Source organism: Harmonia axyridis, chromosome 1 (genome assembly GCF_914767665.1).
Source record: "Harmonia axyridis chromosome 1, icHarAxyr1.1, whole genome shotgun sequence".
Classification (NCBI taxonomy): Eukaryota; Metazoa; Arthropoda; class Insecta; order Coleoptera; family Coccinellidae; genus Harmonia; species Harmonia axyridis.
Genome location: NC_059501.1, coordinates 23,112,732 through 23,139,962, shown reverse-complemented (window position 1 = coordinate 23,139,962; position 27,231 = coordinate 23,112,732). Strand labels below are relative to the sequence as shown.

At 34.3% G+C, this 27,231-nt stretch overlaps 1 protein-coding gene across 2 annotated transcripts in view; it reads right to left on the bottom strand.

The window, feature by feature from the left end:
• The window catches only part of LOC123671689 (regulator of G-protein signaling loco), a 51,561-nt gene that overhangs the window by 11,846 nt on the left and 12,484 nt on the right, over window positions 1-27,231 (bottom strand). The window lies entirely within an intron of this gene.

Genomic DNA, 27,231 nt, shown 5'->3' with positions numbered 1-27,231 from the left:
ATTTGTGTTTACATCCTTACAAAATTCAACTGGTTCAAGAACAGAAGCAATAAGACCACCATAAACGTCGCTTATTCTCTGATTTTGCCCTTGAAAAACTTGAAAATGATGAACAATTTTATTGAAAATTTCATTCATTAACGAAACAAATTTTTTGTTGAATGGTTATGTAAACAAATATGTAGAATTGCACAATTCGGAGTGATGTAACTTCTCACGAAACTGTTGAGATAGGTACCATTACATACAGATAAAGTGACAGGGTGATGTGCAATTTATGCTGGCTGAGTGATTGGTCCATATTTTTTTGAATAAAATGGTCGAAGAGTAACAGTAAATGAAGAACAATACAGAACAATGTTAAATGAACTTTTTCTTGATGTTGAGAATAATCTGAAGGTTATTTGGTTTCACAGTCAGCTTAACAATCAATATACTGAAAACAAAATTTGGTGATGAAATTATTTCAAGAAATGGTCCAGTTAATTATTTTCCCAAGTTGGATGATTTCACACCTTGTAATGTCTTGCTTCAGAGATATGTTAAACCACAAGTTTATGCTGATAGTCCACTAACAACTGAGCAATTAAAAAATTAACATTGAACATACTATTGATGAAATGGCTCTCAAATTTATATGAAAAATTAAGTTAATAATGCAGTAGCTATGGAGCAATCGTGGTGGTTCATTTCAATTATGTTAGTTTCCATTATAATGGTATAATGTAACCTTTGAAAAAAATTGTGTCTCGCTGAATAATTTATTCGTTTTTTTTTTCATTCTTGAAATTGTATCATCGCTATTGGGAAACCATTACACAATGATACCAAATATTTGTGGTTTCATTTATTACCAACTGCTGGTTGAATAAATTCACTGCTTAAAATGTAGGAATGTGGCCCGACTATGCTTCCACTTCAGATTTTCGACCTTGAGTTTTTCTTAGGTGCAGTACTGGATGGAAGGATTTTTATTTAGGATATACGATTTTTGAAAGTTGCTTCGGATCTCCAACCGTTAACAATAAGGTTAATTTTATCCATATTCATCCAGCTGCTGAAAAACTGATTGACTTTGCGGTAGAAATTTGCTATGATTATCATGAAAATATACACACGAAATTTCGAATGAAACTTGCAATTGTTATTCTAAATATCTGTTTAGTCAAAGAACATTAAAAAGGACGAATCTCCTAAGATCGCATCAGTTTTATTCAATTTATTTCAACAATAGCCTGACGTCAGCTACCGAAGGAAAATGTCATTGAAAGACTATTGAATCAATGCTTTTGCTGCTTATAGAACAATTTTTTAGATTCTATCCAGAACGTTTCATTCTATACTGAAAGATTAATTATGATTCACTCAAATTCTTATCAAAACAATATTTTATATGAATGCTGATAAAAATGAGTACCTATGGCTGATGAAAATTAAATCAAAAACAACAAACACCTCAGAGTAATAAACATAGATAGAGGAAGCATATTATATCATTTTTAATTAGCAAATTTTGTCCCCAACAAGAACTATCAAATTTGGCACGAAGTGCGCGAAAATGAAAACATATCAGTGATTTGATATTTCACTCAATTCGTGAGTTTCTCCACAAAGAACGCGCTTCTTTTGTCCCATAGTGAATCGACGTTTCATCTTGACTCAAAATATATTGAAATAAATACCTAAATATATCAGAAATTCAGAAAACAAACTTCAAGCGCGACAAACGACGTGAAACAACCGATGACACTAGGAGAGCAAAAGTTGCCAAACCTTTGATTTCAGCACGTAGATACAAAAACTAATAAATATTCTGCTTATTATTATTCGACAATTAGGAAAAGTATAGTATTACAAATATTCAAATTTGCATATTTAATCGGGAATCAATCAAATGAATATATTTCATTCAATATAATATACATTCATAATGATAAAGTAAAATTGTGGATTTGAAAATATATCACAATCCGACAACGTAATCTAAGCATGTTAGGGACATGTAAAAATACCGTATACTTCCTCTATCTATGTTTATTACTCTATGACAAAAACCAAATACATCGAGAACACATTATCAAAGGGTTGACAAAACAAACAGAAATTAGCAATTTTGTGAGCGTTTCCGAGGTGGTTTCGTCATCAGTGACGTCATTACCATTGCTAAAATAAATACGTTATAATAACTGACAGCACGAAGCAATATTTGTGTTACATTAATTTTGACATCAACCCGCATATTCGTTAGACGGATTGGACAGTGTGCAACGGCCTTTAGTATCTCGCGGATTTGAGGGCAACTGAAATAGATCAGAACCAATTCAATGAACGTACGATGACGTAACCCGGCGGTAATTACTACGAAATACATGAGGCATGAATGTTCTTTCATAAAACTGATCTGAATAGATCCATTGAGAACGATGATCCCTACAATGAATGAGAGTCTTGACTCTCTGCCGGCAGGAACATGCAGTATACGTAAATTATATATCAAATCGACTGAATGACATCGAAAGAGGTTGATTACCGAATTCTGTGAGTTTTGAATACTTCCCGGTATCGATTTCAACATTTCGAACGATGACGTGGGAATAGATTAGTTTTCAATTTGGTTAATTATAATATAATATAATATAATTAATTATAATATATATAATTATAATATATAATAGTTAACATCGATCCATTTGTGAATTCTCAAGTATCATAACATTGAATTACATTAGTCTGAGAGCCTGCAGACGCCAGAGTTACGTCATTGTATGAGAGCTTAAAGTTTCGTATGCAATGTCACCAAGAAGGTCAAGTAGGAATGCCAACAAAAAAATATATAAATGAAAAACTCAAATTTATAGGGTGGCCCTTTAGGAGTTTATGGAAAACTGATGCTGAAAATTTGCATGTTGGGGTTTGAGACAATGATCTTTCTCCCTGAAATGTTTTTAGACCTCTACAACTTCCGGTTATACCAGAAATGGACTACAACCTGTTTCAAATGGCACACCCAGTATATTACTGCCTCATGAGATTTCAGAAATATGCCATACCTTGGGTAAAAACTCAACGCTTCATGAGTTAATTGGATTCTTCTGAAAAAAATGGTGGCGACGAAGACTCACATTTTTCTGTTATATGTCAGCAGAAAAAGATATTTTCGGAAAAACCGTTTTCATTTTCGATTCTGCAAATACGTAGTATGTATTATAATACTGTTTGCAGTTCAGATCATGAACTTGGACAACTCAAATTCATTATAACTCAAGATTTTCAAATTAGAACCTATATTTTTCATTATTTCAGTCGATTCTACTTATAAGAAGAATGGAGGTTACTTTGGCGAAACCTATACCTAAAATGAATACTTCAAGAGTTATCGAGGAAGAACTTTAAATGGGGAAAAACCGCAATTTCTAAATGTGTGGAGTAGTCTGTGACTTCTGGAAAACACAAAAAGAAACTAAAATTCAATGTTTCCATATCTAAATTTGACATTTCAAGAATTGTGATGAATTATTCCTAATTGAAAATTATATTGGTTTATGGATTTCTGAACAAGCCCAACGAAAAATTAGTTATAATTCATGAAATGTAAAATTAAGTTATCCAAAAATCGAATTTTAGTTTCTTTCTGTGTTTTCCGGAAGTCACCGAATATTCCACACAATTAGGAATTGCGGTTTTTCCTCATTCAAAGTTATTCATCGATCACTTTTGAAGTATTCATTTTAGGCATAGGGTTTGCTGAAATAACTCCCACTATTTTTGTACGTAGAATCGACTGAGATAATAAAAAAATATAGGTTCTAATTTGAAAATCTTGAGTTTTGATGAATTTGAGTTGTCCATGTTCATGATTTTCTTATGAACAACCTGTACATTTCTGAACTGCAAACAGTATTATAATACTACGTATTTGCAGAATCGAAAAAATGAGAGTCCCCGTCGCCACTATTCTTTTCATAAGAATTCCATTAACTCATGAACCAATGGGATTTTACACAAGGTATGGCATATTTATGAAATTGTCATCAAAAAAGCTGTCTAACGATGGAATAAAATACTGGGTGTGCCATTTGAAATAAGGAAGGTGTAGTATGTTTCCGGTATAACCGGAAGTTGTAGAGATCTGAAAATATTAAAGGGAGAAAGATCATTGTCTCAAACCCCAACATCCAAATTTTCATCACAAAATTATGATTAGTTCTCCATAAAATCTAATAGGACATCGCAGTAAACCACCCTGTATATAACCGGAAGTGGTTTAGTATTTTAGCTTCGTAGTGAATATCGAATAATATCACGATCTCAATTTTTAGATTTCAAATAGGTACAGTTGTTCAGAAACGTCTAATAAACACTCGAACTTGGGACAGCCTATATTATTATGGCGCCAAAGTCACGATGATCTGAATTTTTTAGTGACCATTCCCACTTGAATTGGTAATGAATATAGTAATTTGCAGGTTTAATGCTATGTCTACCTCATTTCACAAATTTACACAAATAACGTAATGAATGTTCATAATACCTGTGAAATCTTGGAATTTCGAAGCCATGGTTGTTATTTAGCTGAATTACAATGTATGTATGTCTGATTCGTAAGAATTCAATATTTTCTATCAAATACCGCAAAAAATTTTGGTAACTGGATATACATACTCCTGTCTAAAAACAGTACCAGGAATTGATCAATGAATCGCAAAATATTCATTCAAATTCATTGCATCGCCTCTTTGGAAATAATATTTTCATAATCATATCACCAAAAAATGTTAAAACGAATATTGATGAATCGAATTCATCTCGAAGTGATCTATCTACTGAAAACGGACGAGTGGTATTAAAGATTCGAAAAAAAAGTCTGCCGGAGCCAAGTCAGGAATCATGGTGGTAGATCGAATATTTGGTTGGAAATAAGTTCGTCAGATGGTGCATTGTGTGTGGCGCAAAATCCATGGGTTCTACGAATTATGTATAACATCTTCATTGATTCGGCACACGGAATTCCATTTCCAAATGGTTAAAAAGGATAATTGAACACAAAGTAACTCGACGTCACTATAAATGGCATGAATGCATTAAACTTGCATTACAAATCAACTCGAGAAAGTTGAAAAATTTCGTGAAAATTTATCAAACATGTAATGCAGAACAATGCAACTGTTACATATTTATTCTACCATTCCATTATGGAAATCGCTATAATCAATTGGTGTATTACACATACTCATAATTTCGAAATATATAAGCTATATAAATACATGCTGCTGTGAAATATACAGCCACTTAATCTGATTAATCATATATTCTACAAAGCATTAATAATTAATAACTTTTTCACAATTCGTTTAAAAATAGTCCAAGGTAAAAGCTAAGACTATTCAACTGTGAGAAAAAAGCATATATACATATAAAGGGTGATTCACCGCGATTGCCTATTAGACGTTTATGAAAAATAAATCGAAAATTTTTGTTGGAAATTTGCATGCAATAACAAACTGGGTGTGCCATTTGAAATAAGGAAGTAGTATTCTGTTTCCGGTACAATCGGAAGTTGAAGAGATCTGAAAATATTTCAGGGAGAAAGATCTTTGTCTTAAACCCCAACATGCAAAATTTCAACAAAATTTTTTTTTTATTCCATAAACGTCTAATAGGCCATCGCGGTGAATCACCCTGTATATCTATAGCGTGTACGACTTGCATCGGTTATTGAAATTAGTAAAATTGAAAGTGTTAAGCACGTCGCAAACGCTTCTTGCTGCTGCAAGATCATCCAAGCCTACCTGGTTAATGTCAGGATTCGACATCATTGAAGATGGTCTTTCTCTTCTGGAGGAGAAACGTTTTGATCCCCTCCTGAGGGAGTTATTGAACCGCTTGAATTGGGGACCGAAGGCCATCGACAAGCCCTCGCCATCGCTATGGAAAAGAAGAAAACCACATGCTACCATGTTAAAAGACTCTACACCAACTACAACTAGGTAAACACTGATTAGCCCAATGAAAACAAGGTTTGGAGGCTTAAGGTCATAGTACGCTGAGATATACTCTCTAGGTCAACACTATAGTTCGCACGAGGTCTCTGATTAGAAAAAACATTACTTATTTCATAGAAAGCCTTCTTCAATTCGCATATAAGCGTAATTTGACCATCAAATTTACTCTTTGAAATAAATATCTTGCTTTAATTTCATCAATAACACAGGATTTTATCGACGTATGGTGATTAAGTAACAAGAAAAAATAATAAGGGGTGAATTCAGCGAATGAAGTTGAAGTCTCAACAGTTTCATCGTTTCGATTTGATCTATAGCATCTTATGATCTCTTGTACTGCAGTGTCCATCCTGGACTCTAGAAACAGTCTAGATTGTCTAGAGACTAGTTTTCTTTTCTACCTTGTTGCTCTTCTCATCCTCATCTTTTAGCAGATGGGATGTGAATCTGGACATTAGCCTTTTTATGTTTTGGCTTGATGTTTTCAAGAATTAGCTTTACTTATGTATTTGTCATGTTGAGCCAGTTTGAAATCTAGGATATTCCCTATCCCTGTGGAGTGAAAGGCTTGCCAAAGGGACATGTTATGCTTGACACACTTTGCTTCATTGCTTGGGATGCACATCAAGTACTTGAGTGTTTTTAGAGCGATCTGATTGTCCCAAAGAATGTCAATAAACCTACTTCTCCCATTTAAACATCTTGACTCTCTGTTGCTCTCATAGACTCGGACCTTCTACCGAGTGAGAAGAACTGTTTGTGTAACCCATCTCTACTCTACTGAATCACTGTTAACTGTCTATTCAACAGCTAATTATGATAAGGTCTCCAAAACCAGAATTAATTTTTCTGATGTGAGGTTTGAACTCCCAATCTCGGTAACATGAAGTGGAGACCTAAGGCCAAATCAACACTATGAAAATATTTGTACTAAGCGGGTGTTTATGATCATCTGCATATGCTTTATCTGCAAATGCAGGACAATTTGGATAGTCTGAATCAGTGTCGAAACAGATTCTTATTCAGCTATGGGATAATGCATTTTATCAAAAACTTTCTTCTTCTTCTTCCTTATTCATAAGATCATGTCTTGTTATCTTCTGTTCATCCAGCCTCTTGCGATGTTGACGTCCAACTCTCATACCATCTCTTTGGTAGTCTTTAAATATCAAAAACTTTCAACAGGTATAACTCTTGAATGATTTAATAGATTTTCATCAAAATTTCAATCATGAATTCTCAGTTCTTGTTAATAATCAGTAGCCCAGAAACGTACTGGCAAAATTCGTCCTGTATCTCATAAAACCTGTCTCAATTGTGAGGCTCTAGCCTATGCTGATGATCTGAACCTTGGTCTTCAGTCGAGTTTGGTGTTGGTTCAAGGTTGGTGCTTGCTGAATGGACTTATTTTAAATTTGAAGAAGTGTTTTAAAGTTACTTTCACCAGGAAGACGCAGCCACTAGCTTTCGATTATCACATTGGTGGTGATTTTATTGCGGCTGGAGATCGCTTTCGTGACCTGGGAGTTTGGTTTGACAGTGAGCTGAGTTTTGTTCCACATGTTGTGTGATCTGTGTTCATCTGCCTGTAAGTCTTTGGGTTTCCTGTTCAGGAGCTTCCGTGAGCTACACGATCTGTCTGCTCTCAGAAATGTCTACTTTTCACTTGTTCTCAGTAGTTTGGAGTACGCTAACATGATTTGGTTCCCAATTTATGCAACGCATCTTACTCCCATTGAGCGAATTCAGAGGAAGTTCCTGAAATACACGTCTTTTATAGGAAGACAGGCATATATCCGGAGCGTGGTGTTGATCTTTCCGGCATAATGGAAGAGCTGAGGCTTTCAACCTTATTTGAGCGGCAGGTTCAGCAGTGCGCGAGATTCGCCCAAAAACTCTTAGGTGCAAGGATTGACTGCCCATTTCTACTATCTCGGGTGAACATTCACGTCTTGAGGATGGCAGCCAGAAGTTCTCCAACATTTAGTCTACCCACGCCTCGGACCAACATTCTCCAGCGGGCACCAGTGTATAGGCTTTGTGATTGTGCTAACAAAGTCAATATTAGTCTATTGTAGTTGTTTATTTTAAGTTTTTTTTTTACTTCTTTATATCTATCATTTTTTGGAGTAATTGCTATTTTGTTTAGTTTTTTAGGGAATTCACATGTATTTTCTTTAGGTTGATGTAATTTGTTACCCTGTTACTGGGAACTTTCCTGTTGGGTAAATAAAGTTATTATTTATTATAAAACACATAGACTCAGGACGTGTTTCAACACTAACTATCTACAAACTTAATCTTGCTATTTAGATATAGATGTTCACTTCTTTAGATGTTTTAGGCTATCGTTATACTAAAATGGTCCTGCATTTATGAATATCTCGGTGATCAAGTGTTCCACATTTCGTATAATTGAGCTCTTATTTTCTATCACAACGGTAATACATTTCCATAAATAGATACCTGTTAGAGGATATGTTTTAGATATACGAACACTTCAAAGGCACGTGGTTAGAATTTAGATAATCCAATCGTGATAATTCAGCATGTTCCCTATTTTTTCGAAGAGACCTCGTACATTAACGGTATAGGAACCATCACTGCAAATCCTTAATTTCTGAGAATAGCTTCAATTGGGATATTTATAGAAGTAATTTATGCTTATACGTCTCTAGATAACGCTTGTTTCTTATTAGACAATTAGAAAATAACTAAGTGACATTGAAATTGCAGACCAGGAACATTATTCATCATTATTTCTGAATGTCAAATAGATAACAACGTTAATTTTTTTTTTTTAATCGATTCTTCGAAATAAAGAAATTTTTGTTTAAAATATGGGTACATTCAACATTGTTCTCAAGAGTACAATTATTGATGATGCATCACTATACCTCAACATTATTATTCCTAGACCTTATAGAGTGTATATCCAGGTAACCATCACCTTAAAAGTCCATGTTAAGTTGTCATTGGGCCACCATTTATTCAACAACATTTCTTAGAAGTATTATATGGAATCCATTCAATTCATAAATATATTGACTGTTAAAAAATCGATGCCTAGTAAGAGCTGACCAATAATGATTGAATAATAACAGTAACACAAATTATGAAGGTTCAATAAAACTTCAAACATAAATACATTTCGAATAATTAATAATAACAGGATTATTGATTGGGTTTGTTCGAGGTTATATGTGTATAATAACTTTTCTTTCTTTGTCTATTTTGTAGCAGTATCTTACATTAAAAAGTATATAAGACACGTATTGAAAAGAATCTCATTGGTGTGAGAATAGTTATTTATAATACAAGTGCAGAAGGCATTGATATTCTTCCACGAGTTTAAAATTCAAAAACGAGCCACGAAGTGGCGAGTTTTGGAATGAACGAGTGGTAGAATGAGCCTTCTGTACGAGTATTATACATTATTTTCTCTATTTCATTGCATTTTCATTGAAATTAATGAAATATTTCCATAAATATATTTTAGTGATTTTTGCATTGAAAAATGTTGGTTGGCAGAACTGATTTCTTTAAGGCAAATTGATGAATTGACAGATAAAGCCGTGGCGGAAAGTTCGGAGTACCAACATAGAATAATAAAATATAACCATGAAAACTGTGCGTTTCTGATATATTCTCGCACGATTTTGTTCTACAAGATGTGGAAGAATGAACGGAATAACCACAGAATTAGAGAAAAAAGTATCATGGTTTTTTTTTAATTTTCTTAGACACTGAAAAGTATCTGAGACACTTATCGAAGAGTATATTCAATACTTTGGGTGTTCTAAAATTTTACAAAAGTTTCTATCAATTCATAAAGAAACTGAAAAGTAGGCTTTGCCTAATTTATATGAATATTCTCTGAAGGAACCTCTGTTATTCCTTTCAGGCTTTTTTTCTATTTTATATGAAATATTTTTTTTTATTTTTAACTTAAAAATCACCTTGCCAAATTTATCAAAGGACGTTCTGTCGATTTTCTCAAAAAACGCCCTGCATTGTTCAAAAGTACGACGCTTTTTAAGTCTATAGTAAAAATACGGGGTAGTTCTTAAAGGTCCATTTGTATTTTCATAACTCGATTTCAATGAAATCGGCACTTGATATTTTTTTAATTTATTACTAAGAGTGGCATTTTCACTGAGAAAATATTTTTGTGTCGAAAAATATGTGATGTTTTATTAACTGACTTTGCGCCCGTACAATTTGGCGCATCGGCAAAATATAAAAGTGAAACTCCAAACTAAACCTCTTACATCTTGTTGTATCAATTCCTTCCCAAGTGTTAACGTTTTCTGCTTGTTTGTTGTCTAGTTTTGAGGGAATATGAACTAACACAATTAGATTCGAAATGACAATGTTATGTAGAATTTAAGAAACGGAATTTTAACATTGCAATTCTTTCCAATCGAATGATTTCAATTGTAGGAGCTGTCGATTTGATTTAACAATGAAATTTTCATGGTCACGTTTCGGAATGTGTAAAATCAAAAATCGAATAAATATTCGGTTGCTATACTGCATTGATCCTTCAAACATTTTCAATTTTAATTTTGAAAAATTTTCATTGCTATTTCCATATTTCTTCTACGCAATTCGAAGGAAGAAACACTAGTGTAAAATTTGCAGTGTTTTTTTTCATGAAATACACCAAAAATTGTTAACAATTCAAATTCACTGCATCAATTCAACACTCTTGATTACAATTCACCATTCAACATCCGCGCATCTATCTAAGAACCTTGTATGAAGAAACAGCATATTCTACACTATTGTTCTTCACTTCCATGAAGAATATCTCAAATCGTTAAAAAAATGTGGTTAACAAAAAAAATCTCGGATGACAGCGGACTCGAACCCAGGTTTTTGGTACCAAAGGTTGTACGCTAACCCTTAATCTACGAGTATAGTTAATCGTAGGTGAATCTGTGGCCATAATAACGAATCGTTGTGGTTTTTATTAAATTCTTGGATTCTACACATTCCAAAACGTAAACTGTAAACATTTCACGGAGGATTAAAATTTTTTTTTCTTCGAAGGTTTATTATTTAAGATGATAAACTGAGAACGAACTTCTTCTAAGTTATTGAAATCGCCTACCTTCGTAAGCAGAGTAGCTCGTCGACGACACCGTGCAACTTATGGAAGACGTCCATAGCGTTCACAAAATCACGCGTAATTGACCCGAAATGTGAATATAGAAGAAGCTGATTACAGGAAATACCTAGAACGTATCGATGCTGGGGAAGAGCAAGTACTATCTAATCTATATACAAATTAACATATCTCTATAAACAAAGCAGCACGACCGGATCGGCTGACGGATAAGACTGAAATAGCTGTGCACGATTGTTTTTTGTGGAAGATTAGGGAACCGATATTTTGGGTCGGTTCTGGTGTTTTCTTTCAGCCGAATGCCAACTTTGTCCTTTCTCTCTAACGTAGAAGTGCTAAAGTTTTGATATTGAGTGGAAGCTGCAAGTTCAACCGCGGTTGAAGTTGAACCACGTGGCTCTAAAATCAAAAGGTGTCAAATCAGAAGATCTGGGCGTCCAATTGAGATCACCTCTTCGAGAAATAATACGTCCAGGAAACTTTTCTAGCAAAATTTCGATTGTTTCGTAACCTGTGTGGCACGAAGCACATATGGTTTCGATTCTTCACATCACTTATTTGCCCGAAAAGCTCAGATTTTTCCACCAGTATCACTATTGCCGGCCAAGAAGTGGGTCTGTGATTGTAAAATTTTCACTACTATTGGAATGAATTTTAAAGAATTCAATGCGTCGTTAAAGCGTGTATCGTCCCATTTTAAGTAATGGCGGAGTTTTTACTTATCAAATATAGAAAGATTACAGCCTCGAAAACGACAGCTGCCCAGATAGACAAAAATTGAATTCGAGTACGAATTATTCATCATCGAGTCTAATCTAACTGTTCAAAATTATTTCGGTCAAAAATTTGCCCCAATTTACAAATGCAAATCACAAGTTTTTTTAACATGGTCGATTGGAAATGACTTATTTGTTTGTGTTATGTAACAGATTATCGCTTCGCTATCACTTTGTTGAATTGAACTTTATCTTTCTTTTTTGATTTATAATTTGCGGGCAAGGTAAATCTACTGGCTTATTAGTTGCTTCTCACAATGGAGAATTAGATTGTGTTTTTGGGCGGTATCATTTCGTCACAAGATCTTTAATATTCTAATGTTAAGCGGGAATGATCAATTCTATACGTCCGTATACCATATATATCCACCTTCGGTGTCGGGCTCTTTCTCCAAAAATGAAAATGAACTCATGCAGTTTTCATGACAACACGCTGTCATGCAAAATTATCGGTAATTTTGATGCACTTGTGCAATTACTTATGATAATTATTTCTGAAATGTGCGTAAATTGTCAGACGAAAGAGGAGAAATAATACGAGATGACCGAGGTACTCCCAGAATTCTTTTTATGAACTTTTTCGTTTCTTCAACAAATTTTTTCCATTAAAGAGGTAAATGACATTGTAAGGAAAGTATATACTCTTATTTTATTTTTTCATGGCATGTTACTTTGCCGATTGAATAATTATACTCTATAACGATTGAATTACGGGGGCATATATTTTGAAAATAAGGGACCAAGAAATTTAGACTTCCAACTTGTTTTCAGAATAAAAAATCTACAATATTAGAAAACGTTGATCACTAAAATATCTTAATGAGAGTAGACATTAAACCGTAAACACGATCAAGGAGAAATCTAGTAATAGGTTGTGAGATAATGGTGAGAAAGTTCAAGCGATGTTTCTTGAAAAAAATTACATCAATTTGAGTTTCAACGACTGCCCAGAAGTTCCCGACTTTACGTTAGTGCTTTCTTTATTTATCCTTATATTTGTGTTTATAAGATTGGAAACTTTTGAGCGCTTGTTCATGCAATCGCCAACTTCGCCTTTGCAGATCACAGAAGAGTACAAAGATATATGTGGTTTCCAAGGACGCAATTGGGTCATGAATGAACGAGTATTCAAAAACTCATGTGAGTGCTTTCATAATTTTATCTCTCCCTTCGTACTCAGGGTGGATTAAAAAAACACAGAATCTCAGAATGTGGGTACCTAGCACCTACTGTGTAAAATATGTAAAGGTTCTACTCCGAAAGTAGCGGAAACAAGTGCAGTTATGAAAACGACAAAAACCAAAGATTAAATCCGTCAAATGCCACATGAAATTCTTGCTCCCTAATTGGTGCGAAATGCCAACGACATTCAACTGTCCGAAAGATAAAATCGATAATTATTTGACAGCCCAACCCATATTGTGTCTGTTATTCATCGTTGGGTAATTTAATCACGTAGATAAGTAAGGTATACAGGAATATTTACCGAAGGATGTATACCGTGAAAATTATTGAGACTAATTGACTGGAAATTGACGGGGAAAACAATTGCCTATTTGAAACGCTTCAAATCTACAATAGGGTTCATTAATTCCGTATCGCCTCGTTTTCTTCACCTAGATCTCACGGGTCATTTGAAACTATTGAGAGAACTCATCAGATTCGAAATATTACCCATCTACATTCAGCAAGGAATCGTTTGAAAACCAGAACAACGTTGAAGATAAATTTACAGGTTTAGGTTAGGACTATTGAAATTAGGTGACCAATTTGGACGAAGCCAACGTTTCTTCGATATATTAGGTCAATTGGAATTGATGCACAGATGACGCTGCTAGTATCAAATCCATATGATTTTTAGTTAGTAATAATCTTCAAACGATACGTGTCAAAATTTGACAGCAGTCCGACCATTAGTTTGTGAGATATTGCGTTGTGAGTATAGCTACTTTTGTTATTAGAAGTAAGATGGTAAAAAAAGTTTCGTGTGCTGATAAAATATCGGTTTTTAATGGGAAAAATACAGTTGAAGCAAAATCTTGGCTTGATGAAGAGTTTCCGGTGTCTGCACCAGGAAAATCAACCGTCATTGATTGGTATGTTAAATTTAAACGTGGTGAAATGAGCACCGAAGACGGCGAACGCAGTGGACGCCCAAAAGAGACGGTCACCGACGAAGAAATCAAAAAGTTCACAAAATAAATTTGAACGATCGTAAAGTGAAGTTGATCGAGATAGCAGACATTATGAAGATATCACCTGAACGTGTACATCATATCATTCACATATATCTGTATATGAGAAAGCTATGTGCAAAATGGGTGTCGCGCGAGCTCACAATCGATCAAAAGCAACAATGTGTTAATGATTCTGAGCAGTATTTGAAGCTGTTTCAGTGCAATAAGCCTGAATTTTTGCATCGATATGTGACAATGGATGAAATATGGCTCCATAATTTCAATCCGGAGTCCAATCGACAGTTAGCTGAGTGGACTGCACACGATGAACCGAACCCAAAGCGAGAAAAAACACAACAGTCAGCTGGCAAGGTTATGGCATCAGTATTCTGGGATGCGCAAGGTATAATATTCACTGATTACCTCCAAAAGGGCCAGACCACAAGCAGCGATTATTATATAGCGTTATTGGATCGTTTAAAGGATTAAATCGTAAAGACAATGCGCCGTGTCACAAATCAATGAAAACAATGGCAAAATTCCGTGAATTGGGCTTCGAATTGCTTCTGCATCCACCGTATTCGCCAGATCTGGCTTCTAGCGACTTTTTCTGTTTCTCAGACCTCAAAAGAATTCTCGCTGGAAAGAAATTTAGCGCCAATGAAAAAGTAAAGACCGAAACTGAGGCCTATTTTGAAGCGAAAGACAAATCGTGCTAATAAAAATGATATCGAAAAGTTGAAAGATCACTATAATCGATGTATCGTCCTCGAAGGCAACTATGTTGAATAATAAAATCGAATTTTGGCAAAAAAAAAAAGGAGTTTACTATGGTAGACCGGGGACTTTTCAATTGGCCTGTTATAAGGCCAAGTATTTCTTTCAAGTTTCAGTTGAGGATGACAAGCATCCTTGTTTGGAAACACACTAAGTGAGTTGATGTTTAATATTCTTCAAATGAATTTCTTTCACTATTACATTTGTGGTGTTTATCTTTATGCATTGATTTTCCCTACTCAAAACTTGTTCTGAATAAATAGGGAGGGAGTATAAATTCAATATTTATCTTTTTGTAAAAGCACGTCTCTCGATATTCTAAATTCCTAATGTCCTTCAATCCGACAACCATCACAAACAGTGGAAAAGCACCATACCTTTTCTCGGAATCACCGACAATAAACATACCGAGCGATAACATTCTCGTCAACACCATTCACTCACAACACATAAAACATTCTCTAGAACGACTCGCTGAAAAGCGAACTTTTATTATTATTGCCGAAAGTTCAAAAGCAAATATCGATAATTTAAAAGACAAACCCACGAGAACCGGCCCGAATAAACAAACGTGATGGTATCGATTCATACGTTTTGAACAAACATACTCACCTATTTTTAAACAGCATTGTCCGTAAATAGGAACTTCTTACAACTGCTATAATTGAATGTAGGAAATCATTTTAGCGATGCTTCGAAAATAGACAAGTACGTTTCGACTTTTAACTCATCAATTTCACATTGGCGAACGAGGTGACGCGGTAAAAACAACAAACCGATTTTGTTGCTGATATAAGCAAAATTTACCGGAGTAGACGCAGCGCGGTCACGAAATGAGTGAACAAGACGGGCTGCAATCCGATACACGGTTAGAAAACAGGTGAACATGTGGTCGGAAAAAACGGTCGACATTTGACCGGAACAGGTGCACCTGATGGTGTAACCTTCGGGATACTTCCTTAGGGTGATATGGAAGTCGAGAACCTGATCGACACCTGACGTATAGCGCTAGATCTGCTCTTGATGTTTAGAACTGGCGGGATAACTCTTTTGACAGAATTATGTATGTAGGTTGATCCAAGCTCTCCCTGGACCGCTTAGTAACAGATATAGAGCCAACAAGCTAGGAGAATCAGTATAGAAATATCTGATGAAACGTAAGATTTTTATAGTAAGAGCTGGTATCACATTCGAAGCATTTTCTGCACTTTCCTCCCAAGAAATGGATTTAAGGGTGCAAAAACAGATAATACGACTATGATATTATGATGAATTAATTAACTGTTCTGTGAGCTGTAAAAATGTCCGTTACCGTTACGTTATTGCTTCCGAGTCCATTGAAGGCTGAAGAAGCATTGTGGAAATATCTCCGATTTCAACATTTCCGCGCGCAAAATCCATTTTTCTACAACCGCGCGCTTTCAACTCTTTTCCCGCACGCATTTCAAGTCGCAGAGCAAATTTTCCGCACGGTGCGGGAAAACCACCTGCTATTTCTTTTCTGCAAGCAAATTTTAAAGAGTAAATTAAATTATCCCAGCTCTCTATGCATCGAACGCTCAATCAACGATAATGATGAAGTAAATATGGTACGCAGATTTTATAATTATTCAAATCAAATTTGACCTGTGTATTAACATAGTATAAGGAAAAGATAGTAAGCCAGTGTAGTGCTTTTTTCGATTTTGTTGATGTTGAGCGCCATCTAGTTGTACTCGCGTTTTACTCGAATTTTACTGTCAAAAATTGGTCCGTAAAGTGGAGCCCTCTGAAATAATCGGTGTTATTTTGAAGAACTAAAATATTTTAAATAGAGTGGTCAGAAGATATTTTTTCTGCTCTGTAATAAGCATTTACGCCAGTGGCGTGTATTTGTGATAACTTAATAATAACATAAAAATTGTTGGCAATGTCATGCGACCCCTTTTCAACCACGCCACTGAATGAATTATCGTATTATTTCTGCGCCATCTATAGCTCATGATTCAGTGCCATCTATTATAGAGTTACTTCTCCAAATCCAAATCCAACTACAGTAGCGACCCTTGGTGACTATTTCCTTGCCGTCAAACGGCGGTTGGCTTACTATCCTTTCCTTATACTATGGTATTAAAATGGATAGATCTGATGATGTCTTGCCCTCAGAAATATTAGGAGTAGCTACAGTGACTTAATAAAACACAGTGGTGATAATACGTTCAAATTGTGCCTAAAAATGGCGAATAGGGCAGGTCTCAACCAAAGAACTTAAGAATACGATTGACTTTCAGAGTAAGGGCCGCTATTATAAAGGATAACCGACGGTTCAACCGTTGGTTCAACTACCAAATTCTTCTCTAGGAATACGGAATTTGGTAGTTGACCCACGGCTCAACCGTCGGTTATGTTGCACAATATTTAATTTATTTCATGTGCTTGTAGAAAAAAATTTTTTCCTAACTCTTCTGCACACTTTTTAGGAAAATAACTATTTTAGGCAATTCTGAACTGAACCATTCGTCGCTCTTTGTACTCCCAAAACCAATGTATTTTCTAGTTATACATACAAATGTAAAAGTATAACCTTCTCTCGGGGTACCTAAAAAAAAATAATCCAATACACCTTGGCACTTCGAAGTCCATGTAACTAGACCAGCCTTTGGAGCTGAATCAACATAACCATAACGGTCTTTTCATCGTTGCGGTAGTGTTCGTTGAGCTGGCCCCTAATTAGTTATGCTAGGGCTATGCGCACAGTCAATTTGTATCAATCTGCTTATCTTCAAATTTTCCTTAAACTTTTCGAAAAATATGGGATTTTCAAATTTTGTATGCAATCAAATTTTGGGTTAGATTGTGAACTAAACAATGGAGCTTCGACTAAAAAAAAAGTTTTGACCATATCCCATGGGAAATCGGTCATCCAAGCAGTTACTGGACCCTCCCAATATTGATCTTATTCAAAAGAGATATAGGTACAAGAAATGTCATTTTCGCAATTGTGAAACAATTTTTCTGTTCATTCCATATATCACACGGAATGTGATTTTCGCAATTGTGAAACAATTTTTCTGTTCATTCCATATATCACACGGAATGTTGAGTAGACTCGATACTTCCCACACCGTATTGAATTGAACATTTATAATGATTTTCTTCGAAATTAGATTAGATAAAATCAATTTTCCTTTCAAGTAGAAATTCATCAATCCAATTGAATGAAATCGGAAAAGTGTAAAGGTATGACGATATTGAATATGATATTTATATAACACAACATCCTCACAATGATTAATTCTATGTGATAGGAGAAAACCAATCTTGAAATTTGCAATATACAATATGCGAAATGAGTTTAAATATAAATACAACTTGATTTCGTGAAAACTAGATAAGAGAAACCGGGCGGAGTGGAAACAATAAACCTTTGTATGAAATTGCAATGATATCTTAATCCTCACTCAATTCATGATAATTCCGTGAAATATGCATCATTATGCTTGAAAAAAACTGCTGTCTTCCGCTCATCAACGACATCGGATATCTATCTGACATTCAGTTATTAGAGTGAAAATCCCATACGAATCGCAATAAGCATTCAAAACTATGTTCAGAACTGACAGAAAAAAGTACTACATCAATACTTCGTTACTTTAAAGTGAATAAATAACATTGAAGTATCTAAAGAAAAGTTTGAATTTGGCCATTAAAATGCACGTCCAGTTCAGGAATTTTCGGACAGACCTTTTACTGGACGGCTCATTATTTGCACTAAAGGTAATATACCGTGGCCGACAATCTTACCAGATTCAACTCTACTTGACTTTTTTTTTTTAGTGGGGTTACTTGACTCAAAAAATTACAGCTAACCAAGGCCGCCGCCAGGACTGGCAAACCGGACATTTTGCCGGGGCGCCAAATTGTAGGGGCGCAGTCAGTTAATAAAACAAAACATATTTTTGACACAAAAATGTTTTCTTAGTGAAAATTCCACTTTTTGTAGTAAATTGTATAAAATAAGCTCAGAATGCACATAATCTAGAGCTAATAATTTTCAACACGCCTACTTGTACACCCCATCGGTCAAAGCGATGTTGAAGAGGGAATTGATTCTACAACTACTGCAAATAGACATCCAAGGTGACTTTAGATATTCTTTCAGAATAAATGACTTATTTTGTAACAAGTTAATTCGAAAATAGTTATTTATGCAACAAGTGCAAAAAGTGAATGTTTATTGTTCGTAATGTATTAGTTCCTGTTTCAATGCAAATCGATATTAATAATAAAGTATTCAAGTGGCGCTTTTCATTATTGAGATGCGGCACTAGGTGTAGGAAAATGAAAAGCGCCACTTGAATACTTTATTATTGATATCGATTTGCATTGAAACAGGAACTAATACGTTACGAACAATTTAACTCAAACTTTATTTTTACCCTCAATGTTGAAAGTGAATGAACAATTGGTGCAATTTTCAATATGAATATTTCGTAGTGAAGTACTTTTTAAATCCACTTCTTGATTTGTTACTGCTGTACTAGTACTTGGTAACTGTACATCGTTTTTTCCTTCAGGCTGAAATATTTGTTTGTCATGATGACAGCACGTTGTAGAAGTAGAATGACAGATGAGTGCAATAAAAACTTTATTGCACTAGTGCAATAAATAACTTCTTTTTCCACTAAATATAGTTCAATAAAGTTTTGCTTTTTGCATGAGTGTAGAAAAAGTATATTTAACAGCTACGTTTACTGGAGAAAAGTATACTAGAAACCATCAAACCATGTGTAAACTGCAAGAAAATGCACTAAGGCTCTAAGTGCCCACTAGCAAGCCATTTTGTGTCGACAAGAATTTTCGAGCCGTTTCCGCCAAATCTGAACGTAGCTTTAGACGTTAACGCTCGAAAACATTGTTTACTACATCATCCCGACACGAAACGTTGTTGCATCGTTACCGCGTGTCGAATTGTTCAACGATGATGCCATGAATTGAATTGATGAATTAATCGCTAATGGAGCCATGTTCGGGTTCAGTGCGTCAAAGGATGTCCGACCTATATGGCGGCGTATTTTTACTGGGAATTCATTCATCACCATTTGTAAACGATACGGGAGGTGTGATGAAAAAATCGCAGGAATTTTCATTCATGTTATTATCTCCAATCGATTGGTCCTTAGAGCCGGATAATGGTTTGAAGGTGGTGCAGTCTCGATGCGTCAATGTTAGATGGCGGGTTTAGATTTTCTTGTCTATGTTACTCAGTTTACCACTGACGTTCGTTTCTTGTCTACTATCGAATATTAATGTTCATGAATTAGTTGTAGAATATTTATTATTGGCTGCTATTATTGTTATAACTCAATTATCTGATATTTGGCTGAGAATATAAGATTCGAAAAAGTTTTAACTTTTTTTTTAATACACAAAATTCAATTTACTCTAATGTTGAATGTGGTGATTCTTTATCCACCATAGACAATGAAAGAATTTTTCTTTCAACAGCTTGATCGCCCAGACAGACCTTAAAAGAATTCTCCAGAGAATTAAATAGAGGAGTAATGGAGTACATGTATCATTTTTAAAGGTGACTCTTTGTTGACGAATAAAGTTAATCTTTCAAGAAAAATGTGTTTTTACTAGTTAGATCTTATTGAGTGAAGTGTTATACCTAAAAGTTTAGCTAGATGTACGAAGTTTTTAATTTGTGTTCAAGTAAAGATTCAATAGTTTATACATATAGTTTATATCTTAAAGTTAACTCAATATATGCTTTCAATCATTCGACAATATGTTGCAGTCAAAAATATTATTTCAAAGTGGATATAATTGAGTAAACTGAAGAGTTACTTGAACTCTTTAATGCTGTGAACTATACGAACAAACATTCGTATTAAAAGTGTAAATAGTTAACTGTGTTTTTGATTCAAAATCATCATCTGTGTGATATCCTAATAATTCAAGAAATACAGTCCACTCCATCGGAGATTGTGTAGATAGTGTAATTATTGGTCGTCCTGTTAGTTGAGGAAACATTAAATTTTCCAAAACAATTGAGATAACAAATTTGCATTGGAAAACATTGCTTAGGGCCAGTTGCACCATTTGCCTAAACATTGATTAAAAATTTAAACATTGATTACTCTATGATTTCTAAAGAGAAATCAGAAATTAATCAATGTTTAAATTTTAATCAATGTTTAGGCAAATGGTGCAACTGGCCCTTACAATATCATCGGAGAAAATTCCAACAAATGGTTGATTCGAAATTTAACCTATCTATTTTAAGCTATTTTATACCCATTTTCATGCGAATAGTTTTTACAGTTTTGCATAGAAGTTTTAGACCATAGAGTTAAAAACATAGATAGAGGGAGTATATGCAATTTTTACATGTCCCCAACATGGTTAGATAACGTTGTCGGATTGTGATATATTTTCAAATCCATAATTTTACTATATCCTTATGAATGTATATTATATTGAATGAAATATATTTATTTTAGTGATTCTCAATTAAATATGCAACTTTGAATATTTGGAATCCGATATTTTTCCTAATTTATATTATGCAGAATATTTATTATTTTCTGTATCTACCTGCTGAAATCCAAAGTTTGACAACTATTGCTTTCCTAGTGTCATCCGTTGTTTCACGTCGTTTGGCGCGCTTGAAATTTGTTTTCTGAGTTTCTGATATATTTAGGTATTCATTTCAATATATTTTTAGTTAATATGATACGTTGATTCAATGTGGGACATAAAAAGTGGGTTCTTTGTGGAGGAACTCACGAATTTAGTGGAAATCAAATCACTGATATGCTTTCATTTCCGCGCGCTTCATGTCGAAAATGATAGTTCATGTTAGGGATAAAATTTGCTTACTGAAAATGACATATGCTCCTTCTATATCTATGTTTCTTACTCTTAGGTCAGAACCATAATAAATTCAAGCAGAATATCGAAAAAAAAGTCGGGAAATTTTGAGTTCTCTTTCATCCATGCGCCAATTGCAGCTTTGGATACCATTTACAATGATGTGGTCTTCAAAGGCGCAATTGGCGCATGATTTAAAAGCTACCGGCTTCACGTCAGTGCTTTTTTTTCATGCAAGTAGTTGTATGTAATTAGAAAAGATAATCAGAAGAGTCACCAAAAAATTCTTCCTGGAGCAATTCTAGATTTTTATTTCCTTATCGGAAATTGTAAATCAAAAATAGAAAGTCGAAGCCAAGTCTGCCATCAACTATAAGATATTTAATTTTGCACGGTTCTCAAAGAGAACAAGGAAGTTTAGCAACAGTAATAATTGAAATACCGACTCGAGAGAGCGATAAATCAAGAATTATTGGAACGAGAGCTCTAATTACAAGAACGCGAAGGATATTGCTGTATATTGTTGCGATACTTTTCGTATTTTTTTTTCATTCTTCGAACCTTTCACACGTCCAGCTCGCTACGAGAACTATTCGAGTAAAAGGATCTTTGCCAAATATGGAAATGGGAAATGAAATACAAACGAACAGAGACTGATGGGTAAGGATCGTCGAAGGTTCACGTCAACGAGATTTGTGCCACGGCTGAACTGGATGGATTTTACTGTAAATTGCAATGATGGTAGAGCAGTCGACGCCATATGTTCGCATCTAATCAAGATGGATCAGAATCTATGAATATGGCGATTCCTTGGCCGTATTGGAAATATAGCCGGTCGTTCTCACGTCCTCCATTTCAAACACGAAGAGATCTCTGAATTGAACACAAGACGGTTGTTTCACACAGAATTCGTATTGATGTGTTATGTTCAATGTTGGAAAAATCGGTGGAAAAAACTTCAACTTAAAAATAGATAGAGGGAGCAGACGTCATTTTCAGTAAACAAATTTTGTCCCCAACATGAAATATCAAATTTGACATAAGGTGCGCGGAAATGAAAACATATCAGTGATACGATATTTCACTCAATTGACAGTTTCCCCACAAAGAACGCACTTCTTATGTCCCATAGTAAATCAACGTTTCATATTAACTCAAAACATAATGAAATAAATACCTAAATATATCAGAAATTTAGAAAACAAACTTCGAGCGCGCCTATACGACATGAAACAACCGATGACACTAGGAGAGCAAAAGTTGCTAAACCTTGGATTTCAGCAGGTAGATACAGAAAATAATAAATATTCTGCTTATTATAAATTCGACAATCAGGAAAAACATCGGATTCCAAATATTCAAATTTGCATATTTTATCGGGAATCACTCAAATAAATATATTTCATTCAATATAATACATATTCATAACGATATAGTAAAATTGTGGATTTGAAAATATATCATAATCCGACAACGTAATCTAACCACCATGTTAGGGACATGTAAAAATTGCGTATACTTCCTCTATTTTTGTTTATACTCTATGTATAAAATCAAAAAATCGGATTAAAAGGCTATAATGGCCAATGGCCTAGTGGTTAGCATGCTTTGACGATCTTAAGTCGACAGGTTTGATTCCGATTTTTTTCATTTCATAAGTGGCTTTATATCGAAAAATATTGATAAACTTTTGGAATTGTTGTGAGAGCAAAAGTTCTTTAAGCCCACTGGTTATAATTTGTTCGGGCTATCGTTCGATACGATGGATATTTTGCACACCCCTGGAATATTTTCTGACAGCACTCGAAGATCGGTAGGCTATCTTGTTTATATAGATTATGTTTGTTGCGTAGAAAATAGAAGTTAGACAGCTGAATGAACGCGAATCAAAACGATTCTGGTATTTTTTGTAATTTGGGTCAATACGAATTTCAGGAATGATTTGTTTCCAACATCTTCCTCATATGTCTTCCTGACGTTATCTTTTTTCCTTGAATTCAATCTCAATTTTCACGCATTGGTGTCTCAATATTAATGCTGCAATATACCCCATGTTGGTTTTCACCAAGTTTCATGCGAATAACTCATAAACATTCTGATAAAAGTTCAAAATTTCAAGACGTTTTGATTTGATATATTTTAAAATAACAAAGAGAAATTGCTAGGTTATATGCAGAAATATATGTGGCATTTTGGAAACTAGTCCAACCAGAGCGATTTCAACTGTGAAATATGACCCTCATTTGAATTTCTCAATCTCAATAACAACGAATTCGATGTTTTCAATCCTTTCCAAATGTGTGTAGGAAATGGCGTTTCCGTCGAAGGTCATGTTTTCTTATCGTTCAACGGAAACTGCACTCGGTTTTTCTCCCGACTTGATAAGGTACGCGAAGTGGCCAATAATCCTCAGATTCTGAGAAGTTTTATGTATCCTCTATTACGTCACTTTAGTAGAAACAGGTACTTTTCGAAAATAATACATTTGATTTGGATAAAGATTTTATTGCAATTTTACTATTTTTGCGCGCACGTTTCCTGAATAAATCACTCTATCGTTTCGATTCGACACAAGGCTTGCAATTTGCAGAATTTCAAATCTTGTTCAAAATTTTTTATTGGTAGCATAACTAAAACCAGAGAAAATTCAAGAAAAATATTAAAAAAAAAATACTTCATAGTTCGAAAAGAAATATCCAATATTTCTGAGAAAGAATATGTCATAGAACATTTAAATTATGATAATTTGACAATCAGTGCCTCACATAGATAGGTGGAGCATAAGTCATTTTCAGTAAGCAAATTTTGTCCCCAACATGAACTATCAAATTTGACAAGTGCGCGGAAATGAAAACACATCAGTCATACGATATATCACTCAATTCGCGAGTTTCTCCACAAAGAACACATTTCTTATGTCCCATTGTGAATCAAAGTTTCATATCAACTCAAAATATGTTGAAATAAATACCTAAATATATCAAAAATTCAGAAAACAAATTTCAAGCGCGCCAAACGACGTGAAACAATCGATGACACTAGGAGAGCAAAAGTTGCCAAACCTTGGATTTCAGCAGGTAGATGCAGAAAATAATAAATATTCTGCTTATTATAAATTCGACAGTTAGGAAAAATATCCGATTCCAAATATTCAAATTTGCATATTTAATCGGGAATCACTCAAATGAATATATTTCATTTAATATAATATACATTCGAGACATGTAAAAATTGCGTATACTTCCTCTGTACACTGTGTCCGTAAAGTATGGAACAAATTCATTTTTATCTAAACAGACCATTTTAAGGAATAATCCTGAAACACATCGATTTTTTATTTTAATTTACCGTATTTTAAAATAATAATCTAATGTACAGGGTGAATTATTTTCGAGTAATGACGTCACCATCATTTTTTTTTTAAATGGAACACCCCCATTTTGTCTCAATTTTCCGATTGCTCTAGCTGAGCTGATTCCAAAAATGTATCACATGTTGATTCCAATTGGTACAGGGTGGACAAAAATACAATAGTTTTGTGTGTGCTCATAAAGTAACGCGTAACATTCTTTATTAGTTAAATTGACAATATTATCAAAAATACTTATTGTCTAGCGGCAATTGGTTTGAATGTAACACCCTGTAGTTTGTCACATTTTTAGATTAATAAAAATGTATTAAAATAAGAAATGTTTCTTTAATATTCTGTCTGCTAGAACACAAGTACCAAACATGTTTGAAAACATTTTTATTAATCTAAAAATGTAACAAACTACAGGGTGTTACATTCAAACCAATTGCCGCTAGAAAATAAGTATTTTTTAATAATATTGTTAATTTAACTGATAAAGAATGTTACGCGTTACTTTATGAGCACACACCAAACTATTGTATTTTTGTCCACCCTGTACCAGATGGAATCAATATATGATAAATTTTTGGAATCATTTCAGCTAGAGTAATCGAAAAATTGTTACAAAATGATTTTTTTTAAAAAAAAAATGACGGTGATTACTCGAAAGTTATTCCCCTGTATATTAGATTATTATTTTAAAATACGGTAAATTAAAATCAAAAATCGACGTGTTTCAGGATTATTTCTTAGAATTATTGTTTAGCTAAAAATGAATTTGTTCCATACTTTACGGACACAGTGTATGTTCACTACTCTATGATGCCAATAGACAAATAATTATTAGAGTTCACAAGTTCTATGACATTTCATGGATACCTAAATCCTTTTTACTACGATATTGGCGCGACTAGATTACCATAGTTTAAAATTTTGCCATCAAATACGAAATAAAAGAAATTAACAAAAAATTTCAAACAAATTGCAGAGTTTTCTATTCTATATATTTTCTACCATGTTGCCAAACGTTCGCATCTGTCACGCGACCAACGACCTCTTCAATAATATTTCGTTCATCACAGCCAGTTACATGTTTAATTCATGGAAACTCATTGCTGGCCGTTTTAGTGAATTGGCCGAGAGGCCCGTCTATGGGCGTGGGAATCATTGCGACGAAACAATATATCATTGTCTTTCGGCGCTATACTCCACTTAAACTATGGACTCTAGATCCAACAGCTCCATTCCTGTCGTGACAACGGATAGGAAAATAGAATGCGCGTTTTATATTCAACGTCTGTAAGGACAACAACAGATCGTTACAGTTGTCTAATCGCCCTGAAATCTGTGAGCGTGACCCGTAGGACATCCATTGAATTGTGTGTTTTTTGTGAGAACCGTAACGGATTGAATAACACCTACGTGGTCATGAAACTGCTATAAAAAAAAGAAAACAATAACTGTTTTCTATATTTTTCTTAAATTTTCTATGGTTTTTGTGACGCTATCAATACCGAATTATGCACGATGCTTGAAAATTATTTTCTCTAATTCTGTGGTTATTCCCTTCACTCTTTCACATCTTGTAGAACAAAATTGTGCGAGAATATATCGGAAACGCACAGTTTTCATGGTTATATTTTATTATTATATGTTGGTACTCCGAACTTTCAGCCACGACTTTATCTGTCAATTCATCAATTTGACTTAAAGAAATCAGTTCTGCCATCCAACATTTTTCAATGCAAAAATCACTAAATGATATTCATGGAAATATTTCATTAATTTCAATAAAAATGCAATGAATTAGAGAAAATAATGTATAATACTCGTACAGAAGGATCATTCTACCACTCGTTCATTCAAAAACTCGCCACTTCGTGGCTCGTGAATTTTGAATTTTGAACTCGTGGAAGAATATCAATGCCTTCTGGACTTGTATTATAAATAACTATTATATCCATGTACATCAGGGTGAACCAAATGTGACCCTTTTGAATAGGTAGTCCTATTTCTTTACTAGATAGACGAAAATCAAACTCCATAGCTATCACCTTAACATAAATCTTTCATTTCAGAAAAAAAAACATTCTTTTGGCAACTTTTTACGTAGAATTTCAGAGTATTAAACATAGATAGAGGAAGCATACGTCATTTT